At 40.6% G+C, this 14,638-nt stretch overlaps 1 long non-coding RNA gene across 8 annotated transcripts; it reads left to right on the top strand.

Moving 5' to 3' along the window:
• Positions 1 to 205: 205 nt before the first annotated feature.
• On the top strand, positions 206 to 13,887 carry LOC118278766 (uncharacterized). 8 transcript variants are annotated; one of them, XR_007706877.1, is made up of 5 exons: positions 206 to 354; positions 2,425 to 2,491; positions 4,595 to 4,687; positions 5,499 to 5,625; positions 13,772 to 13,887. It is a non-coding gene; the product is annotated as an uncharacterized LOC118278766 (long non-coding RNA). The 8 variants fall into 8 exon arrangements; XR_007706875.1 differs by lacking the exon at positions 13,772 to 13,887 and adding an exon at positions 9,985 to 10,100; XR_007706872.1 differs by lacking the exons at positions 5,499 to 5,625; positions 13,772 to 13,887 and adding exons at positions 9,239 to 9,365; positions 9,985 to 10,100.
• Positions 13,888 to 14,638: the final 751 nt, after the last annotated feature.

Raw genomic sequence — 14,638 nt, forward strand, 5'->3', positions numbered from 1 at the left:
CCCAATTGCCGCCCCCTCTCCAACCTTCCCAATCCTCGTTTCCCTACTAGTTCTTTCCACCTAGATTTTTTTCCCGCACGTTTCTAACCACTGGAGATTAGCGTATTCAAACAAAGAAACAAACTCTTTAGCTTTATATCTTAGTTTTAAAATTAATAAATATTAATTATAGTACATAAGCAAGTATATAGATTGATAAATATATAATTATGTTGTTTGAAACAGCCGTTGTCGTACGAAGACTGGCCGTTTCAAGAAGTGCCGCCGCTGCGACCGAAGGTACCCTGTGCGTCAGCCGTGCTGCAAGCCCCGCCGCTGCCCCAAGCGACGGCGCAGTTGTCGTCGGCGATCCAGGTACTCTATCAACTCCTACGCCATCGCCATGAAGCAAATACAAAGAGGAGATTGACCGGTTGTCGCGCAAAGTGTAGCGGGTTCGTAGCACCTGTAGGGCTGATTCCTCCGGCACCGTAAGTGCGGGTCTGCGGACGGCGAGCAAGGGTAGCTCGCCGCCCGACCAGAACCAGACCCGTGCGTGCGGCGCGTCGCGTTCCGCGCGCGCTTCAAAGAGCCATCAGGCCACCACAGATGGGGCCCAGTAGGGCTGATGCCTGATCCGGAGCTGCGGACTACCTAGCGGGTTTCCCGGGCTCCGACTCGAAAAGCAGGAGTAGGAACGGGGTGGTTTTTAGTCAGTAAGAGTCTGACACTCCTTCTCGCCTCGCCCAAGGCGAGAGAAGTCATTGGATGATTTTCCCCTCACAAAAAAGCTCCTCTTTATGTGATCCACAAATTGTTGTTTCGGGTCTGGGTGTTATGGTGTATGTTAACTTGTATGTTTGTAAACGCACCCACGACACAGGAGACAATCCCAGTGTGGGGTAAAGTTTTTTAAAAAAAAAGAAAGATGGCATAACTGGGTTTCTCTTTAACATAATGCGTGACACTTTACGGGGAGCGCTCCCCTCTCTATGTTCCATCTAGCGGTCCCATACTACACACACGTTGCCAATTGTCCACATTTTAATGTGACACTTTCTGAGCGCTTGTAACTTATCTACACCTTTTTACTTATAATATCATTGGGCAGGGCCGTTGTTTTGTGTCACAGTGTACAATCACATTATGGCATCTCCTCTTTGTACTTGCTTCATGCCTTAGGCACACATCTAAATATGCAAAACTAGTATAAATTATATTTGTTTCAGTTAGCTTGTCCCACGCTTAGTACAATTTTGGTCCAAATTCGAAAGTCGCTAAGATGAAAAAATGCTTAAGAGGTCGAGTACCTACCTATTGTTTGTTTGGGTGAAAGACCATCACCCCGCTTGTAATTTTGGTCCAAATACGAAAGTCGATAGGATTGCAAAAAATAAAATAATCCTCCTATTCAACTATGTACAATAATGTTTTTAATTGGTTCCACAGTTTTGGATTATTATATTTTTTATCTTGGCACTTTCGAATTTGGACCAAAATGGGTGATGTCCTTATGTAATTGGAATTTTACCCGCTTCCTGACGATAGATCAATCTGATATTTGGTACACACTCTTAATCTTGATGACCATACACATTAAAACCGTTTAACATAAAAAATATTTTTTTTTGTGTATTTCTTGTTTGATATCCCATAACTTAGAATTCAAGACAGAGAGTAGAAAACATATACCTATTTTAAGTATTGAGGTATTTTACGCCTATTTTTGCTAAAATCAGTTAATTTTAAACTTACGTTTTATCTAAATGTTGTGTTTTTTATTACCTATCTTACTAAATAGATTTTTAATTTGCATACCCTGTCAACTAGCCTAATATGTAGGTAGTATTAAGCTACATACATATTATAAGGTGTTCTAAAAGTATCTGCCACGGCTTTAATGGGAGGTAGTGTTGTGTTTGAAGATTACAATAGTGAAGAAATTTCGTACCCCGGACCAGTTAATTCAATTTGAGAACATAAAGAAGTTAAATAAACATTGATTCTACTCTGTATAAAGTGGTTCACAAATGCGCACGAAGCGACAGGGACAGTGAAAGAGATAGCTCTTTCATAACAAACTCATACGAAGCTAAAAGTATCTTTAACTTATAATCAATACTATTGTAATCTTTAAACACAATACTGCCTCCCATTAAAGGTAAGCGTCCACAGGCCCGCATCGGACGCATCGCACGCAACGGATTTTAGTTTGTCTTGTATAGAAACTCATACAACTACGTCCACTGATCCGCATCGTACAGACCGCATCATCGGCAATGCCTACATGCGATGCGTACTGATGACGTCAAACGGAATGTGTGCGATGCGTACGATGCGGGCCTGTGGACGCTTAACTTAAAGCCGTGACAGATACTTTTTAAAGCTCCTTATATACATATAGGTAAGTGCAACGTATGTAAAATATGATATTTATGTGTGTAGGTCTAGGTGTTGACCATCTCCGTAGCTGCGATGCAAAGAAAAGTCATCTCATCGTTCGAAATTTCACGTAAGATGATTTTACATTGTTTTTATCCATTGTCACCATCCTCATCATTAGCTTGAAGACGTCTACTGCTGGACAAAGGCCTCCCCCTTAAAGACATACCACATTTAAACTGTTGTAGTTCTTTCTTCAAAAGACCACTACGGAATCAACTTGCACGGTTCTCCGACATCTTTAATTGATTTTGTCTGGACTTGAGACTATGACCTCTGAGTTTGTTTGGCATTTCTTCTCAGACTAGTCGGATTGGAAATGTCGGCCTCATCTAGTTATTTTAGAGATTGACGTGTAAAAGAGTTACATTGTAACTTGTTTGCAAAAATAAATATCATTATCATTTATAAACGGTACCGCTCCAACCCAGCAATGGACTTTTCATTTACATTTGAACATTAGAGAGCTTTTCCACCAGAGATGTGCTATGCTACGTTGCTGTGGATGCGTTTGGCTTCCACCTATCATATTCATTGGTACACATAGCTTAGCACTGGTGGAAACGGTCACATAGTTTCACAGCTTAGCTATTACATCTTCGTAGCATAGCTACATACTACATTTCTGGTGGAAATGCATGTCTGTTTGTCTGTCAGTATGTCGTTTCCATAGGTTAGTTCGATCCGTATCTTAAATTCAATTTTAACTCTTTTTAAATCATGTTACCTATTAGACTAGATTACTCACAAAAACTTCATAAAATAGTTTTTATATTTAATTGTATGTAGGTATCATTTGTACCGTAGTGTTATGGGATATCAAAAAACCATGTATTTTTAATCATATCGCGACGTCCTGCGTGGTCTATCTAGACTCGCAAACGTCCGAAAACAACAGTCAAAATGTATTGCGTGAGCGATCTAGAAGTAGAAGTGCGGCGACACGCGAATCCAACGCGATACGGTGTGATGCGGCGGCTATGTCCTACGTGCATGTGAATCGTTTCGTTTTGTTTCTGTTTCCGACATTTTTATAAACTAACATGTGACGGCACCGCGACTAATTCGCGCGAAAATATTAAGCCAATTAATTGCGTTCGCTTCGCATCCCACGTGCGGTTGATCCACGTCAATAGATTTCGACAGTTTGTTGTTTTCGCGCCGCACCGCTTCGCATTCGTTTCTAGATCGTTTATGCAGGACCTCACATATAGTAAATATATTACATGTATTAGTGTAATTATTTTCGGGCAAAAATAGATCTACAAATAGGTCGCTCTGGTCTCTGTAAATTTTAAATTCCTCTGAAATGTCATACTACTGGTCGAAGACATAAAATACATACATTTTAGATCATAATTTATGAGTACTTCTGTCTATAAAAATGGACACGATTGTCTCCTGTGTTGTGGGTGCGTTAACAAATATAAAATTTCATATACTTACACATCACAACCAGACCAGAAAAACAATTTGTGAATCACACAGTATGGGGTAGTTAACTGGGTATGTAAATTTAAAATCTATTTAGTCCGTCAGTTAGGTAATGAAAAAATATTAGACACGATTTTTTTTATTTTGTCGTATAAGTTGTCAAAACTTAGATAAAACGAATAAAAGTTTAGGAGAAATATGTCATTTCTACGTACATACTTGTAAAACGTACCTAGAAGTGTCGTCACGCGATATTTCAAATCAATATATCTTCGAAAGTATTTGTTTCCATTAGAAAATAAAAAATACGTGTGTAATGTTTTTTAAATGAATCTACGAGATGGATATTAAAATACAATTTAGGAAACAACCCCATTGTTTTCTAAAGGTAAGCGTCCACAGGCCCACATCGTACGCATCGGACGCATCGCACGCAACGGATTTTAGTTTGTCTTGTACAGAAACTCATACAACTGCGTCCACTGATCCGCATCGTACGGACCGCATCATCAGCAATGCCTACATACGATGCGTACTGATAACGTCATACGGAATGCCGATGCCAAAAATCCGAGTGAAAGTGGCATCGGCAATCCGATTGCTGATACTCGCGTCGGCAATCCGAACGCTGCCGATACAGTGGACGCAGTCTGAAAAATTTATCCGTTTGATGCGATCCGTGCGATGTGTACGATGCGGGCCTGTGGACGCTTACCTTAACCCGCTACATGTTGCGCAGCGGTCCTCTGCCTCCCTCCTACATCGTCAAACGTGGCGTGACCTCCTCTTTCCACATTCTACTCTGGTGAACAAAAGGCCTGATCATATGCATGTATGTAAATATTATATTTCATTCATTAAAGCTTTAGGCGCGACTTTTCTCAACTAATTTGCGTTCAGCACCGCTTAGTCCATTCGCACAGGCGCTTTTTGACGCGCGTTAAAAAGCATTCAAATATAATGAATAGAAATCTAGTCTTTAACGCCTAAAGCTCAGCGTTGAAAACGCAACACTGCTGAATAAAACCTTATACTAGCAGAAGCAGTTGTTCTAATTGAATGCTTTTTTAACGCGCGTTAAAAAGCGCCCGTGCGAATGGAGCCTATGAGCTTTTCGCTGCAATTGATCAAAGCGTAATATTATATTGCCTATAGCCTTCATCACATTAAGTAAATTATTCAATTCGAACCAGTAATTCCGCAGATTTGCACGTTCTAAGAAACATACAATCTTGAGCTTTATGTAAGGTGTTCTAAAATTATCTGCCACGGCTTTAATGGGAGGTAGTGTTGTGTTTGAACATTACAATAGTAAATATAAATTAATGATTATAAACAATTTTTACTTACAAAAATATTTAAGTATGAATTTGTTATGAAACAGCTATCTTTTTGTCTGCACTGTCTCTGTCGCATCGTGCGTATTTGTGAACCACTTTATGCAGAGTAGAGTCAATGTTTATTTAACTTCTTTATGTTCTCAAATTGAATTAACTGGTCCGAAGTACGAAATTTCTTCACTATTGTAATCTTCAAACACAACACTACCTCCCATTAAAGCCGTGGCAGATACTTTTAGAACACCTTATATATTAGTAGATATAGTACAAATAGTTGTTAATAATGTCTGTCTGTCTTTACAGGTATACATACCGATGTCGCTCTCGATCCGGCTCGTTCAAGCGATGCGGGCGATGCGACCGACGCTACCGTATCCGTCGTCGATAATGTTCCTTGTGTTAAAAACTAAAACTAAAAACATTTTGGCAGGTAATTTACAAAATTATTTACTGATTTTTTTTTAAGGGGGGAAAGTCATCCAATGACTTCTCCCGCCTTGGGCGAGGCGAGAGGGAGTATTGCTGATTAAAAACCACCCCGTTCCTACTCCTGCTTTTCGAGCCAGAGCCCCGGTTAACCCGCTAGGTAGTCGGCAGCCTGAGACTTGCCGGACAAGGGGTCTTGGGTTCGATTCCCGGGTCGGGCAAAGAATTATTATTGGTTTTTTTTTCGGATTATCGAAAATTTCTCAGTGGTAGCATGGAGTGGTGCACGGCTCACCACCTATTACATGGGACTTATAACACAAATGGTGAAAAGTGGGTGTACTGTCGGTGTGTGTCGTGACGTAATGGGCACCTCTGCCTCTGCCCTTCGGGGATAAAAAATCACCCTTCGTCGGGTATATCACACCCGCGGGAAGAGCCGTGGTTATAAATGTAGTACTATGTTTATTAATCTGTTTTCTCTTTCGTTTCAGATGCAGTCTCTCTCGTTGGTGTTTTGATAGTAGATAGAAGTATTTATTTGAGAAATTGTGAATGTATATCCCTATATTTATGGCGAAATTCAAGAATATATTTTATGTAAAGGCAACCGTTTTGTTATTTTTTACCTAATTTCCAATTCTGAATCCCTAATCCCTAATCCTTAATCCCTAATCCCTAATCCCCAATCCCCAATCCCCAATCCCCAATCCCCAATCCTCAATCCTCAATCCTCAATCCTCAATCCTCAATCCTCATTTTTCAATCCTCAACCCCAATCTCAATCTCCAGTCTCTAATCCTCGATCTCCTAATCCTGTTTTTTTTTTTTTTAAACGTTGCCCCACACTAGTATTTTATCCTGTGTCGTGGGTGCGTTTACAAACATACAAGTTCACATACACATGACACCCAGACCCGAAACAACAATTTGTGGATCACACAGAGTTGCTCCGTGCGGGAATCGAACCCGCTACCCGTTGCGCGGCAGCCAGTTGCCCAGCCACCGCACCAACCGTGCAGTCAAAAAATTATTCCCAATCCCAATATCTAATTCTCAATGTCCGATTTCCAATCCCCAATCCCAATCTCCAATTCTCAATCCCTGATCCCCAAAAGGTCGGCAACTCCTCTCGTGTTACAGGGTGTGTAAAAAGTATGTATAGTGAGTTTCTTTCTTCAGGCTACTTTTCCACCAGAGATGTGCTATGCTATTTTGCTGTGGATGCGTTTGGCTTCCACCAATCATATTCATTGGTACACATAGCTTAACACTGGTGGAAACGGACTCAGTTAAGCTATGTTTTTATATAGAAATATGCGTGCTATAGATGTGTGCTATGGATGGCTTTTCTGCTATCGATACATCGCATACTCGAGCATTTTCCTTACTCAGCTACATAGCACATTATTCTCTGGTGGAAAAGGACCCTCATTCTCAAGTTGTAGATAGGGGTTAGACGTAATAATATAAAAACACAAATATTCAACATGAAGATATTTATTTAATGCACATTAAAATTACAGAATATTAAATTAACATTGTTATATAGTATTTTTCATATATGTCAGCATAGGTATATAGGTTTCTTATTTAATCTATTTATGCATACATAACATACATCGTAGTATATTAAAAAAATAGATAATATAATTATAACATATATCAGCTAATTTAGTTTACAATCATATTTATACTAAATCAATAATGAGATTAATTATTAATGATTATATTATCGGCTTACTCACGTAACTGTTTGACGAGGAACTCGACTAGTTTCAAGCCATGATAGAGGCTCATATTCATGAGCAGCATTTCGCGACACACGACGCGGCATATTTCGGAAAATGCGGGTCATTCAAGGCAGAAGACGCGATGGGCGCGAAACTCGAGTCGCCAGTAGCAGCGCGACAGTCGCCGCGTCGTGTCGCGGAATGCTGCTCATGAATATGAGCCTCTAGCATGGCTTGAAACTAGTCGAATTCCTCGTCAAACAGTTACGTGAGTAAGCCGATAACATAATAATTAATTTCGTACATCTCACAAAAGTTATCGAGATCGGATCTATACTAAAACAACAGGCAAAATGTATTGCGTGAGATATCTAGAAGCGAACGAAGCGGTGCGGCGATACGCGAATACAACGCGATGCGGTGTGACGGCGGCTATGTCCTACGTGCATGTGAATCGTTTCGTTTTGTTTCTGTTTCCGACATTATAAACAAAAACGTGACGGCACCGCGTCCAGTTCGCGCGAAAATATCAAGCCAATTGATCGCGTTCGCGCCGCACCGCATCGCATCTCACGTGCGGTTGATCCACGTCAATAGATTTCGACAGTTTGTTAGTCAGTGTATAGTTTCTTTCGGAAGTCTAAAGGTACGCGTCCACAGGCCCGCATCGTACGCATCGCATGCATCGCACGCAACGGATTTTAGTTAGTCTTGTATAGAAACTCATACAACTGCGTCCACTGATCCGCATCGTACGGACCGCATCATCAGCAATGCCTACATACGATGCGTACCGATGACGTCATATGGAATGCCGATGCCAAAATCCGAGTGAAAGTGGCATCGGCAATCCGATTGCTGATACTCGCGTCGGCAATCCGAACGCTGCCGATACAGTGGACGCAGTCTGAAAAATGAATCCGTTTGATGCGATACGTCCGATGCGTACGATGCGGCTCTGTGGACGCTTACCTTAACCCGCTACATGTTGTGCAGCGGTCCTCTGCCTCCCTCCTACATCGTCAAACGTGGCGTGACCTCCTCTTTCCACATTCTACTCTGGTGAACAAAAGGCGTGATCATATGCATGTATGTAAATATTATATTTCATTCACTAAAAGTTTAGGCGGGTCTTTTCTCAATTAATTTGCGTACAGCACTGCGCCTTAATCCATTCGCACAGGCGCTTTTTGACGCGCGTTAAAAAGCATTCAAATATAATGAATAGAAATTTAGTCTTTAACGCCTAAAGTTCAGCGTTGAAAACGCAACACTGCTGAATAAAACCTTATACTAGTAGAAGCAGTTGTTCTAATTGAATGCTTTTTTAACGCGCGTTAAAAAGCGCCCGTGCGAATGGAGCCTATGAGCGTTTTTGCTGCAATATTTTTTATAGCGTAATGTTTTATTCCCTTCATCACATTAAATAAATTATTCAATTTGAACCAGTAATTCCGCAGATTTGCACGTTCTAAGAAACAAACATTCCTGTGCTTAAGGTGTTCTAAAAGTATCTGCTACGGCTTTAATAGGAAGTAGTGTTGTGTTTGAACATTACAATAAATTATTGATTATGAGTATTTTCTTTTTATACAAAAATATTAACGTATGTGTTTGTTATGAAAGAGCTATCCCTTTCACTGTCTCTGACGTATCGTGCGTATTTATAAACCACTTAATGCAGAGTAGAGTCAATGTTTATTTAACTTCTTCATGTTCTCAAATTGAATTAACTGGTCCGGAATACGAAATTTCTTCACTATTGTAATCTTCAAACACAACACTACCTCCCATTAAAGCCGTGGCAGATACTTTTAGAACACCTTATATTGTAGTAGATATAGTGAAGATATAGTTATGAATAATGTCTGTCTGTCTTTACAGGTATACATACCGATGTCGCTCTCGATCCGGCTCGTTCAAGCGATGCGGGCGATGCGACCGACGCTACCGTATCCGTCGTCGATAATGTTCCTTGTGTTAAAAACTAAAACTAAAAACATTTTGGCAGGTAATTTACAAAATTATTTACTGTTTTTTTTTTAAGTAAAATCATCGAATGTCTTCAAGAAGGGAGTGTCAGACTATTACTGATTAAAAATAAATGACTGTGACATACGGACGGACGGACGGACGGACAGACAGACATGACGAATCTATAAGGGTTCCGTTTTTTGCCATTTGGCTACGGAACCCTAAAAAACCACCCCGTTCCTACTCCTGCTTTTTAAGCCAGAGCCCCGGTAAACCCGCTAGGCAGTCCGCAGCCTGTTTACTGTGACTGCCGGATAAGGGGTGTCGGGTTCGATTCCCGGGTCGGGCAAAGTATTATAATTGGGCTTTTTTTCGGTTTATTGAAAATTTCTCAGTAGTAGCACGGAGTCTGGAATTGTGTCCAGTATATAGCAATAGGCTTACCCCAATACCCCATATTACATGGGACTTATAACACAAATGGTGAAAAGTGTGTGTACATTGTATAGCGGTGTTACGTGCCATAATGTGCACCTCTGCCTACCTCTTCGGGGATAAAAATCTCCCTTCGTCGCGTGTACGACACCCGCGGAAAGAGCCGTGGTGGTTATAAATGTAGTACTATGTTTATTAATCTCTTTAATCTTTCGTTTCAGATGCAGTCTCTCTCGTTGGTGTTTTGATAGTAGATAGAAGTATTTATTTGAGAAATTGTGAATGTATATCCCTATATTTATGGCGAAATTCAAGAATATATTTTATGTAAAGGCAACTGTTTTGTTATTTATTTTACCTAATTTCCAATTCTGAATCCCAATCTCTAATCCCTAATCCCCAGTCCCCAATCCCCAATCCCCAATCCCCAATCACCAATCCTCAATCCTCAATCCTCATTTTTCAATCCTCAATCCCCAATCTCAATCTCCAGTCTCTAATCCTCGATCTCCTAATTCTTTTTTTTTTTGTTTTTTAACGTTGCCCCACACTAGGATTTTCTCCTGTGTCGTGGGTGCGTTTACAAACATACAAGTTCACATACACATGACCCGACCAACAATTTGTGGATCACACAAAGAGTTGCACCGTGCGGGAATCGAACCCGCTACCCGTTTCAATATCTAATTCTCAATGTCCGATTTCCAATCCCCAATCCCAATCTCCAATTCTCAATCCCCGATTCCCAATCCCTGATCCCCAAAAGGTCGGCAACTCCTCTCGTGTTACAGGGTGTGTAAAAAGTATGTATAGTGAGTTTCTTTCTTCAGGCTACTTTTCCACCAGAGATGTGCTATGCTATGTTGCTGTGGATGCGTTTGGCTTCCACCAATCATATTCATTGGTACACATAGCTTATCACTGGTGGAAACGGACTCAGTTAAGCTATGTTTTTATATAGAAAGATGCGTGCTATGGATGTGTGCTATGGATGGCTTTCCTGCTATCGATACATCGCATACTCGAGCATTTTCCTTACTCAGCTACATAGCACATTATTCTCTGGTGGAAAAGGACCCTCATTCTCAAGTTGTAGATAGGGGTTAGACGTAATAATATAAAAACACAAATATTCAACATGAAGATATTTATTTAATGCACATTAAAATTACAGAATATTAAATTAACATTGTTATATAGTATTTTTTATATGTCAGCATAGGTATATAGGTTGCTTATTTAATCTATTTATGCATACATAACATACATCATAGTATATTAAAAAAATAGATAATATAACATATTATTTCAACTAGTTTACAATCATATTAATACTAAATCAATAATGAGATTAATTATTAATGATTATATTATCGGCTTACTCACGTAACTGTTTGACGAGGAACTCGACTAGTTTCAAGCTATGATAGAGGCTCATATTCATGAGCAGCATTGTGCGATACACGACGCGGCAAATTTCGGAAAGTCCGTGTCATTCCAGGCAGAAGACGCGATGGGCGCGAAACTCGAGTCGCCAGTAGCAGCGCGACAGTCGCCGCGTCGTGTCGCGGAATGCTGCTCATGAATATGAGCCTCTAGCATGGCTTGAAACTAGTCGAATTCCTCGTCAAACAGTTACGTGAGTAAGCCGATAACATAATAATTAATTTAGTACATCTCACAAAAGTTATCGAGATCGGATCTATACTAAAACAACAGGCAAAATGTATTGCGTGAGATATCTAGAAGTGAACGCAAAGCAGTGCGGTGATACGCGAATCCAACGCGATGCGGTGTGACGGCGGCTATGTCCTACGTGCATGTGAATCGTTTCGTTTTGTTTCTGTTTCCGACATTATAAACAAACACGTGACGGCACCGCGTCCAGTTCGCGCGAAAATATCAAGCCAATTGATCGCGTTCGCACCGCACCTCATCGCATCTCACGTGCGGTTGATCCACGTCAATAGATTTCGACAGTTTGTTAGTCAGTGTATAGTTTCTTTCGGAAGTCTAAAGGTAAGCGTCCACAGGCCCGCACCGTACGCATCGGATACATCGCACGCAACGAATTTTAGTTTGTCTTGTATAGAAACTCTTACAACTGTGTCCAATGATTCGCATCGTATGGACCGCTTATCAGCAATGCCTACATACGATGCATACCGATGACGTCATATGGAATGTCGATGCCATAAATCCGAGTAAAAGTGGCATCGGCAATTCGATTTCTGATACTCGCGTCGGCAATCCGAACGCTGCCGATACAGTGTGGACGCAGTCTGAAAAATGTATCCTTTTGATGCGATGTGTGCGATGCGTACGATGCGGGCCTGTGGACGCTTACCTTAACCCGCTACATGTTGCGCAGCGGTCCTCTGCCTCCCTCCTACATCGTCAAACGTGGCGTGACCTCCTCTTTCCACATTCTACTCTGGTGAACAAAAGGCCTGATCATATGCATGTATGTAAATATTATATTTCATTCATTAAAAGTTTAGGCGCGACTTTTCTCAATTAATTTGCGTACAGCACTGCGCCTTAATCCATTCGCACAGGCGCTTTTTGACGCGCGTTAAAAAGCATTCAAATATAATGAATAGAAATTTAGTCTTTAACGCCTAAAGTTCAGCGTTGAAAACGCAACACTGCTGAATAAAACCTTATACTAGCAGAAGCATTTGTGCCAATTGAATGCTTTTTTAACGCGCGTTAAAAAGTGCCCGTGCGAATGGAGCCTATGAGCGTTTTTGCTGCAATATTTTTTATAGCGTAATGTTTTATTCCCTTCATCACATTAAATAAATTATTCAATTTGAACCAGTAATTCCGCAGATTTGCACGTTCTAAGAAACAAACATTCCTGTGCTTAAGGTGTTCTAAAAGTATCTGCTACGGCTTTAATAGGAAGTAGTGTTGTGTTTGAAGATTACAATAGTTAATAGAAATTATTATTGATTATGAGTATTTTCTTTTCATACAAAAAATCTACGTATTAGTTTGTTATGAAAGAGCTATCTCTTTCACTATCTCTGTCGCATCATGCGTATTTGTGAACCACTTTATGCAGAGTAGAGTCAATGTTTATTTAACTTCTTCATGTTCTCAAATTGAATTAACTGGTCCGTGATACGAAATTTCTTCACTATTGTAATCTTCAAACACAACACTACCTCCCATTAAAGCCGTGGCAGATACTTTTAGAACACCTTATATTGTAGTAGATATAGTGAAGATATAGTTATGAATAATGTCTGTCTGTCTTTACAGGTATACATACCGATGTCGCTCTCGATCCGGCTCGTTCAAGCGATGCGGGCGATGCGACCGACGCTACCGTATCCGTCGTCGATAATGTTCCTTGTGTTAAAAACTAAAACTAAAAACATTTTGGCAGGTAATTTACAAAATTATTTACTGTTTTTTTTTTAAGTAAAATCATCGAATGTCTTCAAGAAGGGAGTGTCAGACTATTACTGATTAAAAATAAATGACTGTGACATACGGACGGACGGACGGACGGACAGACAGACATGACGAATCTATAAGGGTTCCGTTTTTTGCCATTTGGCTACGGAACCCTAAAAACCACCCCGTTCCTACTCCTGCTTTTCGAGCCGGAGCCCCGGTAAACCCGCTAGGTAGTCCGCAGCCTGTTTACTGTGACTGCCGGATAAGGGGTGTCGGGTTCGATTCCCGGGTCGGGCAAAGTATTATAATTGGGCTTTTTTGCGGTTTTTTGAAAATTTCTCAGTAGTAGCACGGAGTCTGGAATTGTGCCCAGTGTATGGCAACAGTCTTATCCCCATATTACATGGGACTTATAACACAAATGGTGAAATGAAGGTGTACATTGTATAGCGGAGTTACGTGCCATAATGTGCACCTCTGCCTACCCCTTCGGGGATAAAAATCTCCCTTCGTCGCGTGTACGACACCCGCGGAAAGAGCCGTGGTGGTTATAAATGTAGTACTATGTTTATTAATCTCTTTAATCTTTCGTTTCAGATGCAGTCTCTCTCGTTGGTGTTTTGATAATAGATAGAAGTATTTATTTGAGAAATTGTGAATGTATATCCCAATATTTATGGCGAAATTCAAGAATATATTTTATGTAAAGGCAACTGTTTTGTTATTTGTTTTACCTAATTTCCAATTCTGAATCCCAATCTCTAATCCCTAATCCCCAGTCCCCAATCCCCAATCCCCAATCCCCAATCACCAATCCTCAATCCTCAATCCTCATTTTTCAATCCTCAATCCCCAATCTCAATCTCCAGTCTCTAATCCTCGATCTCCTAATTCTTTTTTTTTATTTTTTGTTTTTTAACGTTGCCCCACACTAGGATTTTCTCCTGTGTCGTGGGTGCGTTTACAAACATACAAGTTCACTTAGACCCGACCAACAATTTGTAGATAACACAAAGAGCTGCTTCGTACGGGAATCGAATCCGCTACCCGTTTCAATATCTAATTCTCAATGTCCGATTTCCAATCCCCAATCCCAATCTCCAATTCTCAATCCCCGATTCCCAATCCCTGATCCCCAAAAGGTCGGCAACTCCTCTCGTGTTACAGGGTGTGTAAAAAGTATGTATAGTGAGTTTCTTTCTTCAGGCTACTTTTCCACAAGAGATGTGCTATGCTACATTGCTGTGGATGCGTTTGGCTTCCACCAATCATATTCATTGGTACACATAGCTTATCACTGGTGGAAACGGACTCAGTTAAGCTATGTTTTTATATAGAAATATGCGTGCTATAGATGTGTGCTATGAATGGCTTCCCTACTATCGATACATCGCATACTCGAGCATTTTCCTTACATAGCTACATAGCACATCTCTGGTGGAAAAGCACCCTCATTCTCAAGTC

This window comes from Spodoptera frugiperda, chromosome 24, assembly GCF_023101765.2.
Source record: "Spodoptera frugiperda isolate SF20-4 chromosome 24, AGI-APGP_CSIRO_Sfru_2.0, whole genome shotgun sequence".
Classification (NCBI taxonomy): Eukaryota; Metazoa; Arthropoda; class Insecta; order Lepidoptera; family Noctuidae; genus Spodoptera; species Spodoptera frugiperda.